The sequence below is a fragment of the Cervus canadensis genome, chromosome 25 (assembly GCF_019320065.1).
Source record: "Cervus canadensis isolate Bull #8, Minnesota chromosome 25, ASM1932006v1, whole genome shotgun sequence".
NCBI lineage: Eukaryota > Metazoa > Chordata > Mammalia > Artiodactyla > Cervidae > Cervus > Cervus canadensis.
The window spans coordinates 47,525,810-47,541,699 of NC_057410.1; the positions used below are offsets into that span (position 1 = coordinate 47,525,810).

Genomic DNA, 15,890 nt, shown 5'->3' on the forward strand with positions numbered 1-15,890 from the left:
CCACAATGGAAAAAAGCATAAAAAATTGTATATATGCATACGTGAACCACTTTGCTATACAGGAGAAACTAAGACAACTTTGTAAATCAAGTATACTTTAATAAAAAAAAAGAACTATGTCTTCCTAGACATTACAGTAGACATTTCAGAAAATAGAGCTATGCAGAATTCTGGTACAACTGTCTTTTTTTCAATTTTAGGTCACAATCAGCCTGTTTGAAGCAAACAGGTATTATTGTTAGAGTAACACAATTATGTATTTGAAAGTAAAACTGTCCTTATGTATCTAAAGAGATATTCTTTAATGTTGACTGAGTTCTTTTCACTTTCCTAATGCACACCATGAAATTCTTCACAGGAGGAACACAGGAAGAGTTGCTCAGAGCCACTAAAGGTACCTTATACCTGATAGATCCATGGATCCACATATTCAGTAGAAAAACTGGGTCTACAATTCAGAAGTAAAGAGGTCCATTAAAAAAGTGCTACCCGAGTTTGGTTTCCTTTCCACACACTCAGGTATGGTCAACAAGGGCAGCATGTTTTACTAGTCTTATTTCAGAAGTGGAGACCTCCAATCCTAGGGAAGACATCAGTGACTACGGTCCTGCTGGTTGTGGCTATTTAAGGACCATAAACATGATTGCCAGAAAGTAGACAGAGGCCACACATCTGGCAAAGCACGTGCCTGTCAGGTTGAGGAACACAGAGGGCAATTTTCTCTTACACTGTCAAGAATAAATTAAACGGAAGTTCACTGTCAGAAGTTAAACGATGAAATTTTTTTCCTTCAGGTAGTTCAGTAAAACCGATTTACAATATCTATACCCTAACATTTTCAAATTACCATTGCCAATACATTATTATTATATGTATTATTGTGTGAAAGTACTATATGCACATATAAACATATACAAATATACATATCTTACTGTCATGAATATTATATCTCATAAAAAAACTAACAAAAAACTACGTAATCCTTGTTGAATGTTCAAACTTCACTGGGCGGTAGTAGTAAAAAAAAAATTTTAAATAAATACCCAAAGAATATGTTTTTAAAAAGCAGAGATCTAAAGAATAATTATTTGAGAGTTTCAAACTGATAAACTTAGCATTTATTAGTAAGAAACAACAGTAAAGAATTATATGTCAAATGGCTAATTGTCGTAATACTTACTCTATATCTTTGTACTAAACCACTAGAGTGTGTCTTAATTTGTTCCACAGTGTCTGTTCCAAGGAGAATACACACACACACACACACACACACACACACACGGGTTTCCCAGGTGGCACAGTAGTAAAGAATATGCCTGCTAATGCAGGAAACACAAGAGACGTGGGTTCAATCCCTGGGTCAGGAAGATCCCCTGGAGGAGAAAATGGCAACCCACTCCAGTATTCTTGCCTGGAAAATTCCATGGACAGAGGAGACTGGCAGGCTAAAGTCCATAGGGTCGCAAAAAGTCAGACACAACTGAGCGACTGAGCACACACGCACACGCATGCACGCACACACACACACACACATAAAAGAACATATACATTTAAGTTTCACATTTGGACTCATGTCTGTATATCAAAGGGTTCTCCTCTAAGTAGGTGCGATCAGTCTAAAACCATAGAGGTTGTCAATGATTGAACCATTTTAAGATAGGAACTTCTTACTTTGTAAGTATTTGCAACTCATCAGCTGCATATAGCTATTCCCTAATACACCATGGCTGGGTACAATATGTATTCAAAACTATGATAAAGTGAAGACTCAAACTCAACATCTCATTATTTATTAATCAGGGATGCATATCTAGTATCTCATCACAGCAATCCACTGAAAATGCACTAAGGCTAATGAAACAATGGCTTAAAAGGGGTGGGTATTTAAAACCTAGCTCTGGAAACCAAATCAGCTCAGTCACCAGCATGATAATGACCTTCTAACCTTGGGCTCAAAACCTGATTTTGTAACAGTTTTCTTTGTTTAAAAGCCAAGAAATCTCAATCCACTTCTCTAATATCACTACATTTGAAAATAATACAAGAAATAGGAAGTGCCAAAACACTTGGAATTTCATGCTGCTATTGGCTCCTCAGGATATTACCACTTCAGACAAAATCAGGAATGTCTGAGCACAGAGAAATCTTAGTAATCTTTGATGTTCCCTACCAGACAGGGAGATGCTCCAGACTGTCTCCTCAGCAAACATCAAGCTACATGCCCTGGAACAATGCCAGAGAGAAACAGGCATTAATGAGTTATTTTCTATTGTTACTCATTCTATGGCAGTGCCTTATAATTATGCAAACTACTGAAGGGACAATTTGAAATCTAATCAGGATTAGGAAAAAATCCTTACATTATTGCATTTTTTCATAAGCTGCATTTGTTTTAATATCTACTTAGCTAAGCTCATTCAGAATATGCCCCTCCTATAAAAAATCAATTTGCATTTATTTCATCTTTCATGTATCTTTATGCAGTGCAGAAAAAAAGAGTTAAAAACTGACCTCCCCCAGAAAGATTAAGTCAGACCTAATGAGTTTATACAAAATTGAGAAGAAATGGAATCGAGGACTTTAAGGCAGCACTTTTCCTATCTACTTTAAGCATTTGAATCCTTGTAAGATATTGAATTAAGTTGTTCCCAAAATCCCAATGCAGAACACTAGGTTGTTTAAAATGAAATCACTGGAACAATCACTTCTAGACCAAACTTCACAAGCTGAATAATCAAATTCAGAGTACACAGGCGTTTGAACTGATTTTGTAGTGTGTGTCTGGCAAAACTTCAAAATGACTACACTGTAAGAAGTTGAGCTCCCACCCCCTAATTGTTTTTTGAATCCAAAATTTAAAATAGTTAGCTAGAAGGCAATACATTCCCTATTACAAATATTGATAGAAATACTTTGAAAAAGTAATGCCTGCTCATAACAAAAATTCCAGACAGTGCAGAAGGTAAAAAATCAAAGGCCTCCTTTCCTCCAGACCCCATTTCTACTTCTCAGGAGCGAACCGCTTAATAATTTATTGCATATTCTTTGAAACATTTTCTGTACAAGGAAGAGCATCCTGCAACTTTTTTTTCCACTTACTATGGCTTAGCTATCTTCCCAAGGATACCTAGGGTAGATTCTTTGTAATCTCTATCGATCTCACTGCACAGATTTGCCATAATTTAATCAGTTTCTAACTTATGAGCAGTTCAGTTGTCAGTAGTTTTAAATTTTATAAAACAATGCTATCATGAGCCCCCTAGTCCATATATCCTAAGAATATATACTTAGGCTGCCAAAACACAAGAATGATAGTACAGTTATGCACAAAGACTGTCAAACTGCCTTCCATAAAGCTTGCCCTTGTTAATGCTCTACTAGTAAGCACTGGTTGTGAAAACTCCCATTTCTCCGCACCCTCATTCAAAAAACAAGGATGGATAACTAAGTTCTGTTGGCCCACCTTTACGGAAGAATCTTAAAACATGTTGTTTCATTTATTCCTCTCAACACAATCTTGCAAGTTTTGTATTATCCTCATTCTAACAGATGAGGAAACTCAGATTTAGAAAAGTTGGGTTGAGTCAAAATCAAGATTAAAACCTAGGCTGCCTAGTTCCTAGAGACAAGCTTTTTCCAATCTATTAAGTTCCCATGTGATTCAACAGACTGTGGGCTCATAATTAAAATTTAGGAACTTGCCCCACCAGCTGTCTTGAGAAGTTTCACCCACCAAAGCAAGCAGTAGATGACTGAGAAGCAACAGTAATCTCAGAATAGCTATTTAGGTGTCCAGCATCAATATTCTGATTTTATTTGCCTTTAGCATGGGAGGAGAGGGACTTCTCGGGTGATCCAGGAGTTTAAAATCTTCCTTGCAGTGCAGGGGTCTGGGGTTCGAGCCCTGGACAGGGAACTAAGATCCCACACGCCACAGAGCAACTAGGCTCACATGCTCCAACTAGAGAGGACCACATGACGAAATTAGTAAGCCTATGTACCCGAGAGCTTGTGCTCTGCCCAAGAGAAGGCAGTGCCGCAACTAGTGAAGCCACCAGTGCCTCTACTGGAGAAAAGCCTACGGGCTGCAGCGAAGGGCCTGTGCGCCACAACAGACCCAGCACAGCCAAAGAAATAAACTGGGAGGAGTCAGGGGAAAGAAAGAAGACAGAAGAGGAAAACATTTCTTGTCCTATCAAAAACACTAACCACAACACTTAAGAGAACACGGCTTCGAAGTACTTGCCCTTCACCATCCTGTGCTATGAGAAATTTTCAATTACCACTCTCTCCCAATTTCTGGGTTTCCCAGGTGGCTCAGTGGCAAAAAAAAAAAAAAAAGAAAAAATCCACCTGCCAATGCAGGAGACACAGGTTTGATCCCTGGGTCAGGAAGATAACCTGGGAAATCCCAGGGACAGAGGAGCCTGGTGGACTACAGTCCACGGGGTAGCAAAGAGTCAAACGTGACTGCACTGCTAAGCACACAAGCTCTATCTATGATAATAAAATCTGTAGGCTCATAACTACCTCAGCATCCTATGGGTGTTCTGTTTTGTTCTCCAAGGCCAACAAGGTTCTACATCTCCTAGACACCAGGAATCAATAGTATTTTTTTTTTAAATCAAATAGGTCTCATTACATAGAAAAGTATCATGATTTATAATCTGTTTATTTGACTGTTCTCAGTTTCCTAAGACTTTTCTCCGCGAATCTGAAAAAAGAATTTCTGGAATGAGGGACATATCTGATTAGTTTTCTTAAAGTGGATTTTAAGTTATAAATTCCAAGAAGTGAGAAAGAGACATGGTCAGGAAAGTATCAGAGAAACAAAGAAACCATAAAAACTCAGTCTTGATTATTTATCTAGTCACAGTTAAATTTTTTTCCAGAACGATCTGAAAATAAGCATATGCATACTGAGAAAGTAAGCTCTTTAAGAGTTAAATTTTTAAAAATTCTACTTAAAGCACTTAAAGAGAATCACCAGAAATTAAAAAAAAAAAGTCAGGAGTTAAAAAGAACATGGTAGATCAAGGAGTCAGACCTAGTTCTAAGTGCTGTTTCAAGAAAACTACCTACCCTTCAAGTTATGAGCTGGCAATGTAGCTGGTACATATCCGGCCTTCAATAAATGTTTTCCCCCAACTATAATACTTCTATTTCATAAATATTTGCTAAACACCTACTACGTGCCTGTTCTGCACTGCCCAATGTGATAGCCACTGGCCACAAGCAGCCACTGAACACTTGCAATGTGACCAGTATGAACTGAGACGTTCTTTAAGTGTAAATGCATGCAGAATTTCAAAAACACGAGAAAAACATAGAATATCTTACAAACACTTCAGAGAGAGATGTGGAAATGATCATTGCTTGGGATATATGAGTTAAATAAGATCTATTAAAGTTACTTTCACCTTACTTTTTATGAGTGTATCAAAAAATATTAAATTACACATGTGACTTGCATTCTATTTCTATTGGACAGCATGGTTCTAGATTCATGTTTCCCAAATTTCAATGTTCATCAAACTCACCTGGGATCTTGATAAAATGCAGCTTCATGATTCATGTGGTCTGGGGTGAGGACTAACATGCTGCATTCTAACAAACTCCCAGGTAATCTGATCCCAGTGGAACTGGTCTGCAGACCTCACTTTGGGAATCAAGGCTCTGCACATGTGCTACCCACGTGTGCCATATAGAGCAGTGCTGTTCTTCAAGCATCTGCTATCAGCCTCAAGGAGGCAGGAACAGAAGGGGAAAACTGAGAATGAGCTTTGAGAAACTATTACTGTTCTTGCATTTTTGCAAGAACTGCATGGTCACTGGACTCATCATACTGAACTGGATACAGGTCAGCTGGAATGTGGGCGGACTCATGTGCTACATCCCAGCTGTGTGCTCGTCACCACAAGCGACCTATTATGACAGAAGAAATGGTCAAGATGCTTTGTTACTATAGTAGTTTCAGAAACACTGCTCTACAGCTTAGCCCACCCAGGCCAAGGAGGCTTCACAGAGTTATCAGGAAGGAAATGCAAAAAAATTCCTGGTTAAACAAATTTTTAAACTTTAGTTTAAAAAAGAGAGAAAAGAACTACAAAACAGAGTCACAGAATTCAAAAACAAACGTATGGTTGTATGTCTACTCAGTCATTAAGTCGTGTCTGACTCTTTTGTGACCCCATGAATTGCAGCACACCAGGCTTCCCTGTCCATCACCAACTCCTGGAGCTTGCTCAAACTCATGTCCATCGCGTCAGTAATGCCATCCAACCATCTCATCCTCTGTCGTTCCCTTCTCCTCCAGCCTTCAATCTTTCTCAGCATCAGGGTCTTTTGCAATGAGTCAGCTCTTCACATCAGCTGGCCAAAGTATTGGAGTTTCAGCTCCAGCATCAGTCCTTCCAATGAATATTCAGGACTGATTTCTTTTAGGATTTACTGGTTTGATCTCCATGCAGTCAAAGGGACTCTCAAGAGTCCTGTCCAACACCACAGTTCAAAAGCATCAATTCTTTGGTGCTCAGCTTTCTTTATGGGCCAACTCTCATATCCATACATGACTACTGGAAAAAGCATAACTTTGACTAGACAGACCTTTGTCAGGAAAGTAACATCTCTGCTTTTTAATATGCCATCTAGGTTGGTCATAGCTTTTCTTCCAAGGAGCAAATGTCTTTTAATTTCATGGCTGCAGTCACCATCTACAGTTATTTTGGAGCCCAGAAAAATAACTTTTCTGTTTCCATTGTTTCCCCATCTATTTGACATGAAGTAATGGGACTGGATTCTGTGATGTTAGTTTTTTGAATACTGAATGTTCTCTGGCTTTTTTTAAGCCAGCTTTTTTACTCTCCTCTTTTGCTTTCCTCAAAAGGCTCTTCAGTTCCTCTTCACTTTCTGCCATAAGGGCGGTGTCATCTACATAGCTGAAGTTATTGATATTTCTCCCGGAAATCTTGAGTCCAGCTTGTGCTTCATCCAGTTCGGCATTTTGCATGACATACTCTGCATAGAAGGTAAATAAGCAAGGTGACAATATTGGGTTGTATATGTATAACTGAATGATTCTGCTGTATACCTAAAATCGGGCTTCTCTGATGGCTCAAACGGTAAAGAATCTGCCTGCAATAAAGACCTGGGTTTGATCCCTGGGTCGGGAAGAACCCCTGGAGAAGGGAATGGCCCCACTCCAGTATTTTCGCCTGGAGAATCCCATGGACAGAGGAGCCTGGCAGGCCCCAGTCCATGTGCTTGCAAAGAGTCAGACAGGACTGTGCAACTAACACATACACACAAACACACACCTAAAATTAATACAACACTGGAAATCAACTGTAATTGTTTTTTTAATTTTTAAAACCTTTAGATTAAACAAAGCTGAGTCGGCCTCTTTGTTGCAGGATTTCTCGTAGCCTTTAGCATGCTTGTGTTCTTCGGTATCTCTGAGAGAACACAGCATGTAATATTACCCAACTATTTTTGTTATCAAAACCCTTCACTCTGTACTATCACCATCATTACCACATACCAAGAAATAATGCGTTGTGGAATACCAGTGTATGAAGTCATTCTCCTACATGATCTAACTGAGGTATCTTGCTTTTGCAGCCATTTGAAAAAAGTACTGATTAAGTACTAATTAAAATTAACCTGTGGTATCTTCATTACCACCATCCTGAACAGTTTAAGCCATTTTAATTTGCAAAAAGTTATTTATGTTTTCTTGGTCTATTAACAGCAGAATGGTTGTTTTGGCAGTTAAATACATTACTACAAAACATAATTTAAATTAAAAAAACACAGTGACACAATAACACAGTATTTTAGGGACTTACAGCATTCCCGTTAACAAGTTTCCTAAAAGGCTAATTTGGAATTTAATTTAGATAATAGATTTGTGATTGTAGAGTCTCTCCCTCTCACCACTAATGAAATCCATAGTGAAATATCACTGCTCCACTTGGTATGCAAAGCTACTAATTAGGCTGAGTTCTCTTTTTACAAAAATACACTTTTTTTACTTTGTAAGTGATTAGAGACTCTTAAGTATAAACTGCTCCTAAGTTAGAAGAGATAACCTGTGTGTACAATCTCTTGACAAACTTCACCTTCATACCTAAAGGAAATTCAGGACAAATGGAATGAGGCTGAAGTCTACAAAAATATTGATTATGAAAAATGGTCCTCAACAAGTTTTCTTTAACCACCACTATCAGTGAGAATACCCTTGGTGATGAAAAGCACAACTCTGTAAAATATTCATGTTCATTTTTCGAAGAAAAGTAACAGACTTTTTGTTTGTTCATTAGGGAATGACTACTAATAGTTGCATGAAGTTCACTTTAGTTACATGATGTCTAGAGGAATACTGGCTATTATTTCATGACATGTTATTTCACTAAGCTTTCAACAAATATGTTTCAATAAACATGCAGGGCTCTTAAAGGAAAAACATGTTAATTACCAACCTAGTATGCATTTGTAGAAAGATCAGGAAAAATTTGGAAACAAAAGCAAAACATAATTCTCACAGTTTACATTTAACATCCATTTGTATCCTAGTAAATATACTTCAAGCCACTTATTTTTTCAACAAACAAGGAATCATACTCCATGCTAATCTTCACTAGTGTCATTGCTGAATGTTATAACATTCAGCTTCATTATGAATGGCTACATACACAGTCATTTTACGAATAAATGAAATTTAAGAAATGCCTCTGCTACTGAAGATCTAAATTATTCCTCCTCTGTTATTATTCTCCCCTTTGTCTGAAAAGAGGTACTCTTTGGTCAACTCTCTGTGCACTCCCTAATAGTTTCTTTAGGAAATATTCCTGAAAGGACACGTATATTCTAACACCCTTGTGCACTTCCAAACTATCCTTCAGAAAGACTAACTTCTCACAGCACAAGAAGCAGAACAGAAGACTCATCTTCAGAATTTTAACTATAAGTCAGAAGCTATGACTCAAGAACTCCACTTATCCTAACCTATCTCACCATCAACAAATGGCCCACATCAAGAGATTTTTTAAAATCTAACCTCTCCTTCAGGCAACCGACCATATAACAATACTATAAAACAATGACTTGTCCTAGGTACACAAGAGGCCAAAAATCTCAGAGCTGAATGCAGAAGAAATAACACAGTATGTGAAAGAATTAAGAGAATCGAAGAATGAGTTTTATCAGGTAAAATCTAAGTTTTGTAATTCTGTGCCAATGAGAATATTAAAATAATAAATGAGTGAAAAATTATTCATTTATCTCACTCAAAGGAAGTCAAGTTTTAAGTACATTTCAAGGAGTAAAGCAGAAGTGTTTGGGAGAAGGCAAAAAGTACCATATTTTCTGAGACAAGTAACTAGACATGGGTAAAGCTCTTATCAAAGAACACAAGAGGATAAACCCAAGAAAAAATTTAGAAATTAGAACATAGGAAAATAAAAAAATAGTCATATCCTATCATTTAACTCTATCACAGTAAACAAAAGGTTCCAAGTCACAAGAAAGTTCAGTAAAAAGAAGATTATCAAAAATTTAAGGCATGAATTGATCCAACAGGTATTGACTGATTCATGTTGATGGACATCACAGTTCTTCGGCACGTGACATGCAGTCCCATCTAATTGCAAGTCTTGCTTATTGGTCCCCAAGCACCTAACGTCAGCAGACTTATAGAAGAGTCTACATTAGCTGCCCACCCGCCCCCCTGACACACACACACATCCCACACACCCAACAACTCCAGCCAAAGTTACTGGTGAGCCATGACAATCTGACTTATAAGGTCTCTCTACCAGACCAGACTAGGTCATACCCTTATTGAAAATACAACCATTAGCTGATTTGGAGGCTACCAAGGTCTAAAGGTAGGGCCAAAGAGGAAGGTGACGAATTTAGGAACTGGGATTCAATGAGACTCTGGAGGTGTTAGTTTGCTTGAACCTCAAGGAAAGTCAGAAAAAAGGGTGGGGGCGGGGGGGCGGTGAAAGTGAAGTCGCTCGCCATGTCCAACTCTTTGCAACCTCATGGACTGTAGCTCGCCAGGCTCCTCCATCCATGGGATTCTCCAGGCAAGAACACTGGAGTGGGTTGCCATTTCCTTCTCCAAGGGATCTTCCCAACCCAGGGATCAAACCCAGGTCTCCCACACTGCAGGCAGACTCTTTACCATCTGAGCCACCAGGGAATAGGTAAGTTTTTTTGTTTTCATTTTTAAGCCTGATCATCTTTTCTGCAAGAGCCGTACCTCCTGCACAAGAGAGAATATACCCACCCCCCTGCCAGAGGCTATGCCACTGTCTGTGGCTCCCAGAGGCTCATTCAGTCGCACACCCAGTTTTGTGAGGACTCCTGTAGAATGCAACATCTGTAAGAGGTACAATAGTGGCCAATTCCAAAAACTGGGGGAAAAATGCAGAGGAAAATGAAGATCAGGGAAAAAAATATCAGGAAGATGTCTAATACTAATGTCTTCATTCACATAAATATTCACAATACCACAGATTAATTAATACTCAGCTTTCATTTAAACAGTGTATAAAACTTCCATGATGTCAAATTCTTCAAGTATTTTTCAAGACCTGTAACATATGCTTATTTTCCTTTCACCATAATTGGGCTGTTATTTTAAAAAAAAATTGAATCATGTCTCCATCTTTGTGAAAATTCCCAGTCCTGTGGTTATAATCAAGGGTGAAATTGCTAATGACATCAACATCAATGAGAGCACTGAAATTAGAAGGTGGGGCCCACTTGACTGCCACACCCACCTTAAGGTTTTCTTTTTAGGATAAAAGGAGGCTTCAAGCACTCTGGCTTCTTGGATGATTTATTTAGAAATACATGACAGCAGCCCCTATTCCACATTCAGTGTCCAAATTTTCCTTCACCTCCACTCCCTTACACACACACACACACACACAAAAACCTCAAAAGCTCAAATATTTTCTGACCTCATGATCCAGAAATTAGATATAAATTGGTAGGTCTGATTTAAAATGTGCCAATTTCATTTAGCTCAAAACAACTGAATAACCTTAAAGAGCCTTTTCTGAACTTTCTTTTCTAAAAAAAGAAATTAAAATATAGGTTACATGGCCTTTAACAGAGATTAAATTTTGAATGTATATAGTGTATGTTTTAACTGACAGTGAAACAGAGAAAAGTTATCAGAAAAATGCAAAAAAATTAAAACTAATACTTTAGACATCTGATTACAGGGATAGGAACAGTTACAAAGATGACTGGTTGAGGAAAGTTTAAAGGCTTACTTTAGAGACTAAGTTTCATATTGCATACTATTCTTCTAGATCCCTGGTGGCTTAGACGTTAAGGAGTCTGCCTGTAATGCAGGAGACCTGGGTTCAATCCCTGGGTCGGGAAGATCCTCTGGAGAAGGAAATGGCAACCCACTCCAGTACTCTTGCCTGGAAAATCCAATGGATGAAGGAGCCTGGCAGGCTACAGTCCATGGGGGTAGCAAAGAGTTGGACACAACTGAGTGACTTCACTTCACTTCTTCTAGATAATAAAAGGATATTTTATTTGGCTATTCTGCTACACACTCCTCTTTGCTTTCCATTATCAACCTAGATGCTAGACTGAAAATCCCTGTTTCAACAGCAATATTTTTCTACCTATTATAAAATGAATTAATTAATGAATTCAGTAACTATCTATTGAGCACCATCCTCTATGCCAGGCACCATTCTGGGAAGTAGGGAAAGTATAGACAAAAAGAGGCGAATAATCTCTGTCCACGCATAACTTTCATTCTTTGACTAAATCTTGACTGAAAACTCACTGTTGTGTTCAGACATTGAACTAAACAGCAAATACGTTAACAGTGATGAAAACACAATCTCACCCTTAAGAAGTCGCAATTTACTTGCTTTTTCCTACTAACTTTATTTTTGTATTTTCTCCTATTTTTTTTTTCTTTTACTTTTATAGAAAGTGCATCCTAGGATACTTAGGCCCAAGTTAGCCTAAAAAAATCTTAATAGATAATAAACTACCAAATATCAAGCATTTCCATTTATTTTGTTCTTTTAAAAAGTGTTCCCTAATCTCATTATGATAAACTTCAAAGCTGTCTACAATAGAAGCAAGTGGTAATGTTGACAAATTTGACTCATTCAGAACTGTTCATTTCTGGAGACTCACCTGAATGTTTAAACCATTTTTGTCAGTACCTCTAATTTATTTCCCACACCCATCTCCTCATCCAGGATCCACAGACCAGACCACTCCCTCATTTCTGCATTTCAATTAGGTGATACCTTGAGTTGAACTGCCTTCTCTACACTAAGGCTCAAAGTATGTTTTCTTTAATTCCTACTTAGAAAGCACATTAAGAGATAAGCCTCAATTAGATTATAGATTCAAAATGATTCAAAAAGGAATTTAATTACGATTTTCAAGTGTAAAAAAAGGGGGGGTATACTTAGCATGACGGAATGAAAGAAGAGTTCTAAGCAGAGTTTCACATAACAATGTTAGAAACATTTTGCCATGTAAGTGATAATTAAGTCATTTCTGCTGTACTATCACAGAATTTGAACATGCAAGAGGATCATGTGTACAAAGCACAAAAAATGAAAACAATTACAAAATCTGAATGCATTGTATGAGAAACAGTAAAGAAGATGAAAGCCTGCTAGTATTAGCTGGCTATTATTTTGATGTTAATATCCTAACACTTAACAATATCTAATGAAAGAAGGGAAGATTTTTCTCTGAAATTTTGACTAAAAGAAAGTATAATAATAAAGAAGCCAATTATTTATATACCAGCCCATTATTTATATACCAGCGCATTGGAGAAAATTAACAATTAGTTGCAGTTTTAGAGTCAACTGGGATTTCATAATATATAATCAGTTATATAAGAAAAAATATACAGAGATACACAAATACACATATGTGTGTTGTTTTAATCATAAAGACCTATCTTTAGCTCACGGAACTATGCGAGTTTGATATGCTAGATCTAAAGCTGTACGAAAAATTCTGACTGCAAACAGAGTCTCCAAGAAACCCAAACAATATGCAATCATGACACAATGATCTTAGTTTGCAGATGTGAACAAGTCTTTTATTAAAAGGGTTACTCCTCAGGACGGATGCAATAACACCAATTAGTCTCCATTCCTGAATCTCCACGTGCACAATGAGGGGATCAGGACTTGAAACCATGCCAGGATAAAAAAGGGAGATGACGGAGGAGAAGAAAGAGGCTCGGATTAATGAGCTGGCATACACACTGCGGCCTTAATGGGCAGCCCTGACAGGGTTCAATTACGGTGGCGCGTGCAGCCTCATTACTGCCAGGGGCTGTCACAGAGGGTACTGGTGCAGAGGACAATCCAACCGACTGCAGACAAAGGGAGAGAAAGATGCATGAAAACAAGAGACATTTACACAGCATCTTCAGGAGCAAAGATCCTACCTTCACCCCCACACACACACAGGCAAACACCCATGTGCTCCTCAGCTCCACTTACAAACCCAGCACACACACACAGGCTCAAGATCTTTGTACTTAACACACAGGGAAGTTGCTCATTGCTTATTACACAGAGGGCTTTTAGACGGAAATTTAATTAAGAGCTAGTGTCAGGGTGGTTTTTACAAGTGAGACCTTAAATACTATTCCTCCAAAAAACATAAAATAAGTTCCCATTAAAATTGTTACTCTTCATAGGGGGCTCCAGCACCTTCTTGTCTATGCTCCATGCTGTCTCAATAGTGATGATCATGCTTTATGACATAATCTTCAATGTCAAAATTATAAATGTAAAAGGAAGTAGTTTAATTCCATGAAGAGATATGTCTAAATTTTCTAGGCTATTTAAAATTATCTTCATGTCCTGGTGTTTAAATGGAGGGGGAAATGTGCTAAATGGAAATTTGAGAAGGCCTGACTAATAAAAAGTTTCAACAACATGTGGGATCAAGTCTTGCCACAGAAAATCCATTTCTGAAATGCACTCCATGAATCCACTTATGAAAGACAAAAGGCTGCCTCTCTTCCCCTTGAAAAATCTTCTGCCTCTAAAAAACCAAGTATACATTTAACTAACTGATTTGAAAAGTGACTTGACATGAATATAAAAAAATGATCAAGGCACTAATAGACAACAATGGTACAACTACCATGCATTTATTCATATTTAGTCTAAATTTTAACATACAATATACACATCTATACTTGACGTGCAGTAGAATGATAGTTACTTGAACAGTAAACTGTAAGCTGACATTTTTTTTCTCCAAGAAAAACATCTCCAGGTGAATTTTAACAACCCCTGTTTAAATAATTATTGGGTTACTTTTCAATTACCTATGACCATTCAGAAACAAAATCAATCTTAGTGGAAACAATTCAGAAAATGCTTTAGTGTCTTTTAAAAAGAAAGAAGCAACAGAAAACTCTCAAGATTACTCTGAGGATAGTTTTCAGTTCCCCTTTCTGAATACATCATAAACACCTACAGGAGAAATGGATTTAAACCTAGGAATACATCCCCCTAAATCAGAAGGGATATACATAAATGCAGAGCACAGATTACTGAGTCAAATGAGGCTAAAATAACAAAAAACATGCAAAGGGAAAATATTTAAATGAATGGACTTCCCTATACCAACAAACCATCTCTTAAAAAAGAACAATATGCATTTGCATTAAAAAATGGATAAAAGTAGTCATTTTTCTGAAAGGGATTCATACTAACAACTTTTTTTAATACAGGTGGATAACAGAAAGAAGGCATAGTTATAAATCTGAATAGAAAACACAGCAGAAGCAACAAAAAGACAAACATTTCATTCATCTTTATATTTCAGCATATATTCTCACTCTACCATTTACAGATAATTGGAGCCCAAACAACATTAACTTATTTGGATAAAGCATCCTTTACCAGGCATGATTACACTCTGGTGGGAATTTCCAACTGAAGTATTAACTTAAACCAAAGGCTTCCTAACCGTCCTAGTTACTCACAGTCCAGGAGCTCCTCCAGTCATATTCCACTTCTGGCATCAAGACCATGAGGACCACGGAGGTTGAGCCATCAGCCACCTGATCATAAATGGCGTGTCATCCTCCTATATCTGGCTGGAGTCTACCCACACCATCTCCTCACTCCACTGTATTTACCTCTCACCCAGATTCACCACTCTAGTCAAGTGAAGGGCCTCCATAGTTAGTTCCTCCCTAGCTACAATGTCAAGAAGTTCCACCATGGGTACCCAACAAAATATTAATACTAATGAACAACAACAAAAACAGGCCACGTAGCACTCACTGCACCAAGAAGAGCCGGGTCATTGCTTTGCAGGGCTCCACACAGCCCTGAGTAGCCCCAAGACATGAACAAAGACAAGTCACTCAGTCCTCTGAATTTATAGGTGCAGAAATTAAGGCAATCTTTACTGAGTTTTAATAGGTTATAAATACAGAAAGAGTGAAACATATCTGAAGCATCTCAATGTGCAGAGCTTGGCTATTGAAAACCATTGGTTTTCCTCTCCCTACCCTTTACCGTAATGAATGCATGACTTCATTATGTCTTAAGACCCGTAGCACTTTGTGGCTTATGTCTCATCTCACATCTGCCAAGCTAAACCACAGAAGTGCAGGACAAGGACCGCCACAGCTTAAGTGCTGTACAACCACTAAAAATATATTTTATATATACCTCTGATCTCAACTACATAATTGGCACAGACCAAAATATACTGCAAATACACTGCAACTCATCTCCCCCATTTCCTGCCTACAGTGTTAGTAGTTCAAAGAAACATCTTGCCTTGGTCTTTATTACAATCTTTAAAAGCCCTATACAACTTTTATTCAGAAAATT

General features: G+C 37.8%; 1 protein-coding gene across 2 annotated transcripts in view; it reads right to left on the reverse strand.

Annotated features, from left to right (window-relative positions):
- NAV3 (neuron navigator 3) overlaps nt 1–15,890 on the reverse strand; it is an 879,706-nt gene that overhangs the window by 786,821 nt on the left and 76,995 nt on the right. The gene's annotated exons all lie outside the window — the stretch shown is intronic.